Source organism: Onychostoma macrolepis, chromosome 07 (assembly GCF_012432095.1).
Source record: "Onychostoma macrolepis isolate SWU-2019 chromosome 07, ASM1243209v1, whole genome shotgun sequence".
Taxonomy (NCBI): Eukaryota; Metazoa; Chordata; class Actinopteri; order Cypriniformes; family Cyprinidae; genus Onychostoma; species Onychostoma macrolepis.
This window is the reverse complement of record NC_081161.1, coordinates 36,176,035-36,191,980: the sequence shown is the minus strand read 5'-3', so window position 1 is coordinate 36,191,980 and position 15,946 is coordinate 36,176,035. Positions and strand designations below refer to the sequence as shown.

The 15,946-nt window shown below is 35.5% G+C and overlaps 1 protein-coding gene across 4 annotated transcripts in view; it reads left to right on the top strand.

Moving 5' to 3' along the window:
* The window catches only part of kdm6ba (lysine (K)-specific demethylase 6B, a), a 92,487-nt gene that overhangs the window by 5,750 nt on the left and 70,791 nt on the right, over positions 1-15,946 (top strand). For 3 of the 4 annotated variants that reach the window (XM_058781336.1, XM_058781333.1, XM_058781335.1), the window contains exon 2: positions 3,764-3,943. The gene's annotated coding sequence lies outside the window, so the exon portion shown is untranslated. Of the gene's footprint in view, positions 1-1,742; positions 1,900-3,763; positions 3,944-15,946 lie in introns of those variants that run through there. The other variant, XM_058781334.1, reaches the window with a different exon arrangement.

Genomic DNA, 15,946 nt, shown 5'->3' with positions numbered 1-15,946 from the left:
GCCCGTGCTTGTCACCGTCCAACCCGCACCTCACCCTACACATAAATATTATTCCACCTGTTACATCAAATATTAGCGATTCACCTGCTCTGGCTTCCCCCTTGTGGACAACATAATAGACAAATCTGGCCCCAGAGAGTGATTGTAAATTAAGTTTACATGAAATATGTTTGAAATTTAATTCTGCATCTTCTGAGATTTCATTGTAATCCTTCTCATAAAGTCACTGAATTAACCATTAACTGTTCGCCTGATAGCATTGCCGTCACACTACCTGAGATGATTTTCTCTGATATAATTGATAGTATTGTTGAAAAAAATCTTTTAATTTATTTATTTATCTTTTATAATTTCTTATTAATAATTAATAAATATTAGTTAATTATCAAAGAAATAAAAAAATAATAGCCATAAATATGGACTTTTGTAAATGCTGTGATACTGTGATACTCATTGCTGACAAAACATAGGGGTAGACATCACCTTATCTGTGTTATCATGTTTGTTTCAGGAGATATGACACAAAATACATAATTTGGTTATGGCAGAAAGTACAATGGTCGCCATGGCAACCATGAGGTGTTTTTGCAATGGCTCCATTTATGAAAATGTTTAGGGCAGCAAACTTTAAAAGTGTACCAAGTTTCATGCTTTTATGGAAAAGTTAACATTATTTTCACATATCACCTGGACTAAGTATCAAAATATGGGATACCTTAAAAAATGTGAATAAATAGTAAATAAACATTTTCTAACTAAAGAGTGCAAAGTAACAAGAAAAAAGAAAAATGCACAAAGTACTTTTATGGAGATATTTCCATCTACAGATTTTTCCCTGACCTTCTTCTAAATTTCTCTGTAAAATACACAACACCTACTTAGCAGAGATGTCCATATACACAAAGGCACAGATCCCTAACTAAGGCCATATCTGCAGCATTTTTTAATTTTTATTTGAACTAGCACCTCATGACTACACCATGTTATGTAAAGAAGCTGCAAAAGACAACAGGCGCAAGTGGAATGCAAAAAACATGGTGACATTAACTTTTATGTAAATATAATGGGCAATATATTGCGTCACCAAAAATTTGAGGTTATGTACATATACTGTATTGTGCAATTTAATCTAGTAGTATCTTTGTAATACAGCATGTAAAATTAAATTAACTTGCAAAATCATTTATTATAATTCACTACCGATTTGCTTTTTGCCCACTGACCTATATATAAAAATTATTTCTGCCATATTTCAAATCAACACCACCTTTCATTGTCAAAGCTCTGCAACTCGTGTATCATCTAGAATAGATTTCCGAGTTTCCCACTTCTAACTTTGCTTTGTTATTCATGTGCTTGGAACAGGTAGTTGCAATATTTCAGACTCCACCTAAAGGACACAGAATTCAAAATTTCTTATATCTACACACAATTATAGTTTTCATTTTATTATTCATATCACCACTTCAGCTGGTGGTATCCTGGCTCACATTACCACCAGTTGAAGTTCATTGAGAAATTTGTCATAACAGAACCCCTAAAGCTGTAGATAGTATTTTTATGAATGCTCTAGGGCCAGAATATTCGAATATTCGTTCGGTGGGTTGGCATTTGATTTTCAATTTTGAGATTCGAGTATTCTTTTCTTTTTCTTTTTTTTCTCGAACACCTGGCATCCCCCGCGAAACGGTTCTCATTCGCGCTTGAATATGAGTCGCCCGTGAGTGAAGGTCATGAACATCATGATTCAGTTCATCTGGAAGAGAAGACAAAAATGCATCAGCTGTGTGAGAGCACTTTAAATTGAGTGAGGACAAGACAAAGGCAGTGTGCCAAATATGCGATTTGAAACTGGCCTACCACAACAGCACATCAAGTTTGAAAAATCACCCGAGTTCTGTAAGTAGTAGGCCTACACCTATGGTAGCCTATGTTGTTGGTGTAAAAAAAAACGAGCTGCTTTTATCCTCCATGTTAATCAGTAGCCTAATTGTACACATGATAACATGCACATAATTTTTTTTAAACTGTTCGTTAATTAAAATGCGTGTTGCTGTTATTGAAAGTATGCTACCGTGTTCTTTATTTATTACAGTTCGTTGAACTTCGTCCATTTATTTTTCGTTCTTCTTTTATTTAAATAGCCTACCCTTTACGGTATCTGTAATTACTGAGTGATTTTTTTGTTAGACCTGTGTGTTTTGTATCAGTGCAGTGTCCGTTCTCGGAGCATATAAGCCCTGCCCGCGTGAGGCGCGCCGCTTCCGGCTCTCGCCGTTCTGTAGTTTATTAAAAGTTTATTCATTCTGAACGTGAGTGTGTCCATATTGCACCAAAATACCACACTGCACTCCCTTGGGTCCGCAGCAACATACCCGCCACGCGTGAAGTCGATTGGATGAACGGTTCTCGACATAATAAAAATGCAAACAGACAGACAGACACACACACAGAGAGATTCCTGCCTTTATTAGAGAGAAGAATATGTTCAGCCCCTCCCTCCGAAGCTTCGAAGCTCAAAAAATGGTATTCGGACCAGCCCTAGAATGCTCATTGATTTCACTTCACAGTACAATTAAAATATCATTGTTGTTGTTGTTCACTTTGTAATTAAGTGTCTGCATTTGAAAACCAAACCAAACTTTTATTGTATCTAGAGGACACTATGTCCCTGTGAACAAACAGCATAGTAATTAATCAGCGATTCACCTTACATTACGATACACCTTTCATACTTGCTACCTGAACGCTTTACCCTCACTCCATCTACCAACCATCCCAAAAACAACAACAATCCCTTTATCAATCTCTTTAAACCTTCAGTCCCATTGCTCTCATGCCCCTCTAACACCTTCACAAGAGTTTCATGCAGGCTGCTGGGCTTCTGTTCCTTCTCTTATTTCACTTTATATTTATCTTATATTGTACTTGTATGTCTGAAGTCATTATTGTCAGCTGTATATAGTTACAGAGAAACAACATTTGTTTCTTGCTTTAAACATGGCTGTATTGCGAAAAATGTCAAGACTTGTTCCTTGAATCACTGAGCTTTACGCTAACCTCTGCTCCTTGTCCCTGTGTTTTAAAATGTCATTTTTCATATCAGCATCACTATTTGATTTTGAATCTATATGTTACTTTATATTAAGGGAACCAAGCTGTCTGGTACAGTATTATCCCACTAGATGGCAGCACATGCTCAGAAATTGGAGCTATTGTGTTCAAATTCCTTTGCGTTGGCAGTTCAAAACTCAGGCCTGTTTCTTCATGTCAGATGTTAAGACAAACAGAACATGCAAATAGAGTTGGTCATGTGAGCACAGCAGTTACAATTACACAATGAACATTGCTTTTGTTTTGTATACTTGTGCTGCAGTGGATCTCAACTTAGTGGGTCATGACCCAAAATTGAGTCACAGGTTCTTGATTGAGTTCTGATGTTGTTGTGGACAGCAGGGAAAACAGTGCTTAATACAAATAAGTTATCATGGCAAATTAAATAGGCTTATCAAAGGGAGAACACATTTGCCATATCTTTTGTGGGTCATATCATGGACCACATGGTTTGTGCTGACCTCCATCAAATGTGCATTTGATGAAACCATCAAAATTCAATTTTGTAGAAGTACATGTTGTTGCCAGTTGATATGCATTAAAATGGCAGGATTAGCAGACTATAATGTTAATTAGCATTTTTTTATAGTATTGTGAACACTATGTATTTCTTTTAATTTTTGTATTTTCTCTGTTCTCTTTTCTACAGAGTTTGTGATTTCACCGTGGCTGAGATTTGGTTGGCCAACATGAGATTCTCTCTGGAACAGTCTATAAATCACAGGTCCAGTGAAATGGCCACAGGACCTTCTATCAGCCAATGGAGGAGGAAGATCAAGACGCAGGTGGCTGGATGTTACCTGTGGCGGAGTGGGTGGAGAGGACTGAGGTCAGTTGGCATTAAGATTAAGTTGTCTTCACTGTCACATGATCCTACAGAAATCATTCTAATATACTGATTTAGTGTTTAAGAAACATCTCTTTTTATCATCAATGTTGAAAACATTTGTACTGCTTAATATTTTTGTGGAAACAGAAAGTTCAAAAGGAACCATATTTACTTAAAAGATTCTGTAACAATGTAGTCTTGAATTATTGCTCTTTAAAAAAATCAGACTGACCCCAAACATTTGAACTGTAGTGTTTCTGTAGTGGAGATGTTAAACAAGTCAGACGTTAAATTAAAAAAAAAATATTCAGTTGTCACATTGTTTCAAAAAAGGTCTAATGATAACATGAAACGTTTCAGTATGAGACTACTGGAATCACTTGCTTCCTTATTTGTGCAAAGTATATCCAGTCTTTCAACTTAGATCTTAACTGGCAAAATAAACCGGTTATTTTATTTGGTGCCAGACATGATACCAGTAAAGCACACGGAAAGGATGTGATTTAACTATCTGTTTAGCAATGTGTACATGCACTAAACAACAGGAACGCACAACCAGTTCATCTGCCTAGAAAATGAGTCCCACCTTAATAGGACGAGTGAGAAAACTTTACACCTCAAACACCAAACATTTACACTGAAGAACTGAAGTGTGCTTTAACTAAACTATGAATGTTGCCTGAAGACTCGCCTGCTAGACTTCCATTTTAAGGATGTCACTATAAATCAATTTTAAAAAAATGAGCGATAGGTCAACATTATTTTCTGTGGTAATTGACAGAAGGATACTGTCCATAGAATTTAAGTTAGATTTAACCGGTAATATTAAATTAAGTGTCCTTTTTAATGGCTTAAAAAGAGCAATTAATGATGCTGGTACATATAAATTTATGAAAATTGCAAAATTGCAACTGAAACGTAATTGATGAGGGTTATATGAAGGTCAGTGTGCATGCTGTGTTTTCTTCTGTGTGTTTGTGGAGGCTCAGTGTTGTATATGATGGTGTTGATGTGCAGTGATGGAGATGGTGATGGATTCAAGGCTTTGGCTTTTAAGTTGCATTTCCGCTGCTGTTGTGCCGTAAGAGGAGAGCTGATACTGTTTGGTTACCTCTCAGCTGCTTCCCATTGGCTGGTGTTCAGCGAGGTCTCTAAGTGAAGTCTGGGGTTTGTATTACAGTGATTGATTTATTTAATGATGTAAACCATGCAGAAAGCTTTCATGGATTCCTGTTCTACAGTGTTTGTCTGCTCTGCTTGTCTCACTTGCTGTTTCTGAATGAGTAGACAGTGTGTGTGTGCGTGTGTGTGTGCGTTTTTGTGAAAAGTCAGGACATAGATTTGTATAATGACAAAGGCATGACATAGGTATTACAAGGTGAAGGTGACTTTTCAGGACATTGACCCATGTCCCCACTTTTCAAAACGCTTATAAATCATACAGAGTGAGGTTTTTTTGGGGAAAGTTGAAATGCACAGTTTCCTGTAAGGGGTAGGTTTAGGTGTAGGATTGGTGTAGGGCAATAGCACATACAGTAAGTACAGTATAAAAACCATTACGCCTATGGAATGTCCCCACTTTTCACAAAAACGAGCATGTGTGTGTGTACCTGTTTTTCTATTCAGGTGGGGACTTAAACCTGAATACACACAGACTCATGGGGACTCGTGTCCTAAATTGAGGTCCCCACGGGTAAACAAGCTAATAAATCACACAGAATTAAGTTTTTTGAAAATCTAAAAAAGTAGAAAAAGCATTACGCCTTTGGAGAGTCCCCACAAGCATAGCAAACCAGACGTGTGTGTGTGTGTGTTTGTGTTTTACACACGCATTGTTTTGTCTTAAATAAAAAATATGTTGCAGATGTGATGGAAAGAAGAGTTGTTTGAATAAGAAATACAGGAGAGGAACAGAGAGACTTAAGTGCTAAAAGACAAAGGCCACATATACTCAGCAATGTTTTCAAAGGAATAACACATTAAAGGGTTCACCCCAAAATGAACATTTGGTCACATTTCATTTCTCATGTCATTTCAAACTTGTACGGCTGACTTTCTTCTGTGGAACACAAATGAAGAGATGTTTCAGCTGTTTTTGTCCAAGTCAGTGGGGTCCAAATCCACCACTGTATGGACAAAAAAACAGAGATATGTTTTTCTTTTAATGGTAGAAAGTCATACAGGTTTGGAATGGGTTTCTTAACATTAAACAGTGAACTCAAATACCTTGTTTGGTGGAAACTATGGTGCTGGAAGTGGGTTGGTACTAACTGGTACAGAGTACCAGTATTTTTTATTAGCAGTTTCTTTTCTAACAGTATCTGGAATTATTTGTGAATATCAGCAGCTCTCACAAACTCTGTTCTGAACCAGGATAGTCTGTCCTGCCACTCTCCAGACTGTTAGCCTCACAAAGCCAATGTTTTGACTATTAGCAGCAGGGCCTGAATTTGGTTAATATTGTGGCTTAATCTGGCCAAAAAACATCCATGAAATTAGTAGGGCCCTATGAAATTAAAAAAATCGGCACGTTTCAGAAAGGCGGGGCATAGAGGAACAACAATGTACAGTATGTGGAAAATAATGTGTTTTTTGAACCTTAAACCGCATAAACACATTGCATTACACCAAATACACAAAACAATGTTCTTTTTAGCAACGTCATATGACCCCTTTAACAAAAATTACAGTTTTAAGGCCCTATTACATATGTTTTATTTTTCTGCTAAATAAATTCTGGTAAATAATCTTTCTGGTAAATATCCCTTTAAAAATAATGTTTTAATAATAATTATATTAGAAGTAGTACTATCATTACATTACGTAATATTTCTGTCACAGTTTCTTCAAGTTAAAACTTTTATTTTGACGGGTTATTGTGAAGACCTTTACGTTTCTCTGGTTATGTGATATGACGATAGTTTTTCTTAAAAGAAGTGACTCTCAGACTCTCTGAAAACACTGCAAGTGTCACGCACGCTTCAGTATGTGTGTAGTAAATGAAACCACGTGTCTGAATCATTCATTCACACAGAGACACGCAGAACGTGCAGGATTCATATTTAAATGGTATTTTTGCAGCTTAAAGGGATACTCCACCCCAAAATGAAAATTTTGTCATTAATCACTTACCTCCATGTCATTCCAAACCCGTAAAAGCTTTGTTCGTCTTCAGGACACAATTTAAGATATTTTGGATGAAAACCGGGAGACTTGTGACTGTCCCAATTGACTGCCAAGTATCGTATTGACCTGAATATAAGACGATATTTCTTTTTTTTGGAAATATACCTGAAAAAACGCGGTCGTCTTATATTCAGGGTCTAGACTTTGACATGTCAATAATACTTGTCAATACATGTCAATAATTTGTCCTTTGAGTTAATGATATTCATTTAAATTATTTGTATGTAAAAAAAAAATTGGTTTTGTTTTACTATTTTAAAAAATAAAATGTGCCTAATTTTTCCCCCATTTCTTCCATACTTTATTCTGTTTTAATTTATAGGGTAAACGTACCTATTAAGGTCACATACCCATTAAGCACACTTCCATTTTTGAGATCAGATTATAAAAGAAAAAAATAATTTATTGTCCTACTTGATGTCTTAACCAATTGATATGTTTGTTACTATATACCTCCTAAAAATTCAAGTCAATCAGATAATTGCACTCTGAGATACGAGTCTCCATGTGTTCACACTGTCTGGCGGCCATTTTGAAAGCTGTCTAAAAACTTTCACCAAAAGAGTAGCTCCTTAAATGTGCATTTTTTAAATGTTTAAGCCTTTATTTTGGGTAAGTTTCACTACTTATTATAAAATTAAGAGATTAATGTTCAGACTTTTGCACATCTGAAAGCTGAATAAATGACCTGTTACATACATTGATGTATGGTTTGTTAGGATCGGACAATATTTGGCCGAGAAACAGCTATTTGAAAATCTGCAATCTGAGGGTGCAAAAAAATCTAAATATTGAGAAAATCACCTTTAAAGTTGTCCAAATGAAGTTCTTAGCAAAGCATATTACTAATCAAAAATTAAGTTTTGATATATTTACGGTAAGAAATTTACTAAATATCTTCATGATTTTTGGCATAAAAGAAAAATCTATAATTTTGACCCATACAATGTATTTTTGGCTATTGTTACAAATATACCAGCATTAAGACTGGTTTTGTGGTCCAGGGTCACATATTATAACCTGGAACTTGGATGTGGGAAATAATTACATTAGATCCAAAAGATAGTTTTAGCAACACAGCGCAGATGCTACAGAACACAGTTAGCTGACTAGCTGTATAAGATTGTGCGCTACGCTAACATATTACTTCACAGGCATTACTGGCTTGTACTTTTGGATCCATAATATTATAAATTGACAGTTTATTGCTGCTCTGTCATTTTACAGTGCTGTAATTTTTAAAGATTTCATATTATTTTAAGGTGAGCTTAAAGGGTGCACTACTATGAAAATCACACAGCTTCAGTGTGACATCAGTAAGAAAAAGTATAATTTCATAGATATTGTTAATAATAGTTGTTCATATTAAAATATGTATGAACTTAATACATGACCTTGACTATTTATTTAGCAAAATCCTGTCATTTTAATAAAGATTACATTAAATTTATTAAAAATTGTTGCTGCTCCAGTTAAGCTCAGTGTGCTCTCTTTAAGCTCTTCCACATTGAATGTCTATGTAAATACTTTATAAACACACTTTTAAACACTTTTCTGTCAACTCAAATCTGCAGACTGGCTCTGATCTTTGGCAACTAAATGAAAAATGTACCCATGAAGCACAGCCAGACTTTCTGAATTTAATGATGTATATTATTCATCGGTTTTGCCGATTAATCGGCACCGATAGTTGATTTGCTGAACTATTGGTTATCGGTAAAAATCCATGCCGATAGTTTTCCATGTTGCGTCTGTTGCTGGAGTGGCTGAGAATGGTCTGCTGTCATTATACAGTACGAGAGTGGCCTCTAGAGGCGGAAATCACTGACAGCACGTTGTTTGTTTTGGCATGTGACACTGCGTGCTGCACAGAGCAGGAAACTTCAATGGCGCATTTAAATGCAGCCGAAAGAAAATCCTGCAGTGGAACAGAGCGCCATTCACATAGTTTTCCATTAAATAACATTATATTTGTCCCAAATCATTGTTAATGTACATAATGACTTCACCCTAAGCTATAAATTATGTATTATGCATTTTTCAGCAAAACATTTGTTTTCTGTGGCTCTAATACAGTCTGTATGCTTCATATAGAGAGCTGTAATACAGAGCACACTCTTTTTCCGTTTGCTCTGTTTATTTTAAACACCGAACTTCAAACTCATTTATGCAACATAGTTCATTCTTGAAGCAAACGTTTGTCCGTTTGGTGATTAAATAAACACTTTTAGACCGCTGCTTGAATTGCTTGAATTACACATACAATATCAAGAACATGTGCATGTAATTTTAATGTGGCCTTGTGTAGGTATTTTAAGATGGCCATCTTTAAGCATGACTGTTGAAATGAAATGGTAATACTTAACAATAAGAGTCCATTTGTAACATTAATGAAAGCTGTAGAAGTATTGTTCCTTGTTAGAATGTGTTCGTTTCATTTCAACATTTACTATTACCTGCTATTACTAAGAGGCTTCGTTTTTAAATTTTAAAGTTTCTTCTTTTAACATTAGTAAATTATGAAAAAACTTTAATGATCATTATAATAATTAATATTACTACTAAATTTTTATTCATTAACAAAGTATGGTTCAGTACTGTTGTATGCTTTTTTTAAAAATAGTAAAACTCTATTTTAGTTTTCGTTCAGTATCCATTTTAAAAACTATCGGTTGCTTAATCGGTATCGGCCAGTGTGGTCCAACCTAGCTATCGGTATCGGTAAAATCCACTATCGGTTGACCTCTAATGTATATCTTAACTGAAATGCTTTTGTCATTTAAAATAAAATTAAATATTTTTGTGTGAGAGATTAATATTTTATTTTAACAAAACTTTTTGCACTGAAACCAATATCTTGTGCACTAAAAATGTCTCAATGTAGATTTTGGTGAGCTTAATAGATACGTATACCCTATACATATATTCATACATAATTAATTCTCTTTTACGCTACAAAAAAAGATATATGTAACCAAAATTAAAAGTCAAATTAAGTAAATGTGTTTCAGAGCTTTAAATAAAATTGATATATAGAAGACAACTGCATTTAGCAGAAGGTAGTGTGTACGTGGCCAGAGAGAATGTCTTGTGGTTGGTAATGTTTGTGTCAGTATATTATCTGAGAGAAAATTGTAGAGTTTCAATAAGCCAGTATGAGGTGTTGTATATGTGAAATGGGAGGCACTGGGAAAGTGTGTCCTTCAGGAATGGAGAGACGAATGTGTTGTCTGTGGATTAGACAGGAAGCTGTTATATGTGAACTGGGCCGAAGATTAGGGTGAAGTGAATTAGATTGTGTGAGAGAGTTATTGCAGTATTTCTGGTAAACGTATGGTGTCATGCTGCTATCAGGACATTGTATCAATCACCATGACAAGACTGTCAATCACCTGCCGTCTCTGCACTGTCCTCACAGTGTCACCTTTGAACACACGCACACATGACTCTCTCCTTGAATATCTTGAGTGACACATAACTCTTCCCAAGGCTGGATATCAGATGGAGCTGGACAGAGTCACCATAAAGCACTTGTTCTTTTCACCTTCTTCATTCATTATTTTACTCCACTTTAATATTTAATATTTTTTTTAAATGTGTGAGTATCTGTTGTGTTTTTAGATAGATAGATGGATGAATGGAGGGATAAGTAGACAAGTATAATGTTAGATAGATAGATATATGTTAATTTGCTATTACATTCAAACATGTCAGGTTTGGCATATTTTATGTCATGCCCATCAAAGGCTGACTTAATTGTATGGTCTTGACAGAAGGATAGAGAGGAAGGAAGGAAAAGAAACAAATAAAAAACAGCAATATTAGCTGAGTCAGCTGTAGGAAGTAGTGTGGGTAGATATCCTGTACACACCTCCTCACAGCGAGGAGAAAAGAACATGATGTCACTCTGAGAAGAATGAATGGATGACGTCACACATGCAGCCCACCTGCTGAAGGGGCGTGTGCGTGTGTGTGTGTGTGCGTGTGTGTGTGTGTGTGTGTGTGTGTGTGTGTGTGTGTGTGTGTGATGAAACTCACTCCCCGGTGATATTGAAGAGGACGAATGTGTGACACTTGATGATGAGAAGGAGTGAGAGAGAAGCATGAATAAGCTGCAGAGATGACCGGCAGGGAGGAGACTTCATCCTTTATGTAAGTTTGACTTTTTGTATGGTTGGAATCTGTGTGTGTGTGTGTGTTCAGTCTGACAGGTAACACTTAACTGTTTCCTGTGTGTGTATATGTTCTGAGTGTCCTGAGGGGCTTCGGGGTCTGTGTGTGAATGTTTCTGTACAGAGGAAGTGATGTATGCCTGAGGCCCAGCTAACCATGAGAAGGATGAGAGGGGAGAGGAGCACAGGTGCAGGAGGCCCTGCGGGGATGAAGGGACAGAGACAGAGGGAGCATCTGTAACCTGAGGGTTAAATACCAGTCGGTGTCTTTATCAACATGACCAATGGCAAAAAATGGAAAGAAATTGTCTCTTAGTTAAAGATTTAGTTATGATACTTTACTTTTTGTTATGTTTTTGAGTTAATGTTGATGATTTTCACTTTTGGGTGAAGTATTCCTTTAACAAGTTCACCTCATCATCATCACGTTGCCCACGATCACTGAGATGTAAGAATCAAAACCTTTTTCTCGCCCTCCATCTCTTTTGAATGAAAGGAGCTAATCAAAGCCCACCCCACACGCAGTCACTGCTCTCAGCTCTTTGTGTACCAGGCCTTTGTGTTCAAGAGGCCCTAACGGGGAGAAAGACAGACAGAGAGAGAGAGAGAGAGACAGAGTACTTAGAAGATGCAGGAGAGACTGACTGCTTTGTGATCACATGTTAAAACACGCCACTGTAATTTACCCCGATGCTGCCATGCAGTTTATCAAGAACACTGCCAGAATTTGACTGTGCGCAAGAACCGAAGCTTCACAGTGAACGCTGCACACATACACATGTCCCCTGATTAACCCGACACAAACATTACCCAGATGCTGCAGCACCCAGTGAAATCAATCATGGCCTGTCCACTTCTCTCCCTCTGTCTCTTTCTTTAGTTGTCTGCCCCCCACACACACACACACACATATCTCAGTTTATTTTCTGGCATGACAAATAACAGCACATTTGTGTTATGAAAGCACCAGCTGAATAGCTGTAAACAGTTCATATATTTACTAGATTTTTATATTTTCTTTAGAAAATGTGAGTGGTGTTTGATGCACGCTATCATTCAAATGTTTGAGGTCAGTAAGATATATATATTTTTTTTTTTTTTTGAGTCCCCTCATCGGGGCTGCATTTATGTGAACAAAAATACAGTAAAAGCAGTAATATTGTGAAATATTATTGCAATATAAATTAATACATACTATTTTTATTTATTGTAAAATACAATTTATTCTTGTGATGGCAAGCTGAATTTTAAATACCCATTACTCCAGTCTTCAGTGTCAAATGATCCTCCAGAATCAGTCTACTATGTTCATTTGGTGCTTAAAAAACATTTATTGGTATTATCAATGTTTAAAACAGCTGTACTGTTTAATATATTTTTGTGTAAACTGAGATTTTTTTTTTTTGTTAATGAATATAAATTTCAAAAGAACAGCACTTACTTAAAATTGAAATGTTTTGTAACATTATAAATCTGTTATGCCACTTTTGATCAATGTAATGTGAATAAAATTATTAATTAATTCTTAATTCTTTAAAAAAAAATCGTACTCCAAACTTTTAAATGGTAGCATATACCATAATTTAAAAAGAAAAATGTATTGGAGTTCCTGTTCCTGTATATTTATAATAACTGTATGTGTTAAAATGTATAGTAAATAATATTTAATATTATTTAAAAATAAATAAATATTAGATAATAAATGTAAAAATTATAGATTTAAAATTCAAAATGTCAAAATGTAGAACTATACATGTGAATATAAAATTATACATTTAAAATGGATTTATTTATTTATTTTATTTATTTTTTTGCAATGGGGCCCAGCGAAAATGTCACAAGCGGCAAACACGGCTGACCGGGCTTAATAAATCCTTTAAAATTCTTATTATCAAGCACTGATGTTGTTTCAAAGAAAAAATTGTTGAAGGATGAATATGTCCTTTTTTGTGAGAATAAAAGACAGTTACCCATTGTCCCTCACACAGTATCAGGCAGGCATACTGTACAGCTAGTACACAGCGTTCCTTGTGTGCACCTAATAGCTAGGAAAGTTTGACATAGTGCAGCTCATTGACGAATTGGAGTGAATCTTTTTTAATTCTTTGTGTGGGTTGTGTGAATTGTATGCAGTCTGTTCTGACTTTGTTTTGCTTGCACTCGAGGCACAAAACTAGTCTCGGTCTCTCTCTCTAAGAACTCATTAACCTCTCTTCAGACTGTGAGCTGAATAACTGAACAGCAGGGTGCTTGTGTCAGCTCCACGTCACTGTGATAATAAGCCATCTAATGCCATGTGTGTATGTGGGACGGCTATTCGGGCGACGGTGGGAGGCCGAGACGTGAACTCCGGACTCGTGACTTGGACTCAAGTCAGAAACGAGTCCCTATTTGGAAGACCTGTGACTCGACATGGCCAATATTAGAATACTTGAGACTCGACTTTGACATTATCATAGTTAGTAGTGACTTGACTCATTCTGGACGAGTCATTCCTTGCTGTTGTGAGCTTAGACTCATGCTGATGTTCTGTTCCGGATCAGCATGTACGATGTCCTGGAACATAATTAGATTGTAACAACAAAAAACAAAAAAATATCACAACATACCAGCTATTTAACTTGAATTGATTTGATTTAAACGGAAATCTGCAAAAAGTCATTCAGTCATTTGTGATTCTCTTCTGTTCTAAAACAGATTGAGTACTTATAGTTCTGTAAAAATAGAGCGGGGTGTAAAAATAGTCTCTAGTATCACATCTTGAATAGAGAGATCTATTCCTCACACATCTTTCTGTCGTACTTGCACTCATGTTTTAATACCTCTTCATTCAAAATGAATTTTTTGTATTAAAAGGAATGTAAAATCACAGTAACAACCATTTTATATATATATATATATATATATACACATCTGGTCTGATATGTCATTCTAATGAATTTGACTGAAATGCCCATAAGTCCATAAGTGACTGTGCATGATGTAACTGTAAATTGAGAACGTAATTAATGTTGGGTTTAATTAGCCAGTTGTTATGGGAGTCCACCAGAAGCCCAAAGCTCACAGGACAGTTCCGGCATAACTTTAATTACCTGTTGTTAATTTTGAAGGCCGTACCCCATTAAAACACGCAGACACAATCTGGAGTGTGCACCTCTCCACATTGTGTGAGCAGTGTGTTGGATAGTGACAGATGGATCACTTCAGCGAGCGTAAGCACTCACACTGCGTTGTGAATGTCTGTTCTACAGTAGCTTTGTTCTCGCTGTAGAGAACTGGAGAAATATTGAGACAGACTCTTCAGGATAAGAACAAAGAGCACAGATGCAATCGCACCATGTTTATGTGTGACTGCGTGTTCTCTTCTCTCTCGCTGTCTGTTTTTTCTGTTCCTCTGTGTGTTTCTTCTGATAAGAGTCTGTAACAGGCTTATGCTCCTTAAAACCTTTAAAAGAGATTGTCACAGTGTCATTGTTTTCCAGTGAAGAGCCTCCCTGCTCTGTCTTACACAGTGTGTGTTCTATAGTGCTAATGCAGGACATGATTGGATGTGATGAGATCAGCGAACGGCCTGGATTGGTGGAGTTAGTTTTGGAGTTTGTTGTTGTTGTTGTTGAGAATGCCGTGATCTCTTTATGATGCAACATTTCAGCATGTTGATGACATTATGAGCTGTAATGTGTCTGTTTGTGGTTATGAGACTGAAAGATTAAAAACCATTCAGCTATCACTATTATTCTGATATATGCCACTGTACAGTATATAAAAACTTTTTTTTTAATGTTAATTGCTATAGTTTTTTCCTTTTGAGATTTTTGTTGCTAGTTTTTATACTTATTAAAATTGTAATAAATATATAAGCTAGAATATAAAAAATATAAACTGTGTGTATATATTTATTCTAGGGCTGCAAAACGATTAATCACATTCAAAATAAAAGTTTGTTTACATACGATATGTGTGTGTACTGTGTATATTTATTATGTATATAATACACACATATATGTATACATTTAAAACAAATTGTGTATATATATTTATACTTGTATATTATTTATAAATTAATTAATCTTTAATATATACATGTATGTGTGTGTATTTATATATACATAATAAATATACACAGTACACACACATATAGTATGTAAACATAAACTTTTATTTTGAATGTTTTGCAGCCCTAATTTATTCCTGCACCCAGTAATTAAAAACCAGCTAGTAAAGTCATGAATATTCAATATTCATTAGTCAAAAAGTGTAGGAAACCTGTTAAAATAATTTATCCCTTTTTTTAAAGGAAAAAAGCCCTTATGGGAGCCAAGTTAAGTTATTTTTATTTTGTTGTTGGGTATTTCTTCTTCTGTGCAGGAATACTTGTGTTTATGCATGTCTTCGCTGATGAGCCAATAAGTATTTGGACACCTACACCGCTTAAAATATATGAATATTACTAAATTAGATACAAAATATAAAATCAGGTGGAAAAAATCACAAAGTGTCACATTGCTCTTAGTAATTGCACTTTTTTTCAAGTCAAACATTTTTTACAAAAAGACTTGCATTTTCTATTTTTTTGTATTTATTTATTTTTTTAATATTTGTTGTTCATAATTAAGACAACATGGTTAGTTAAAATCATGTTTGG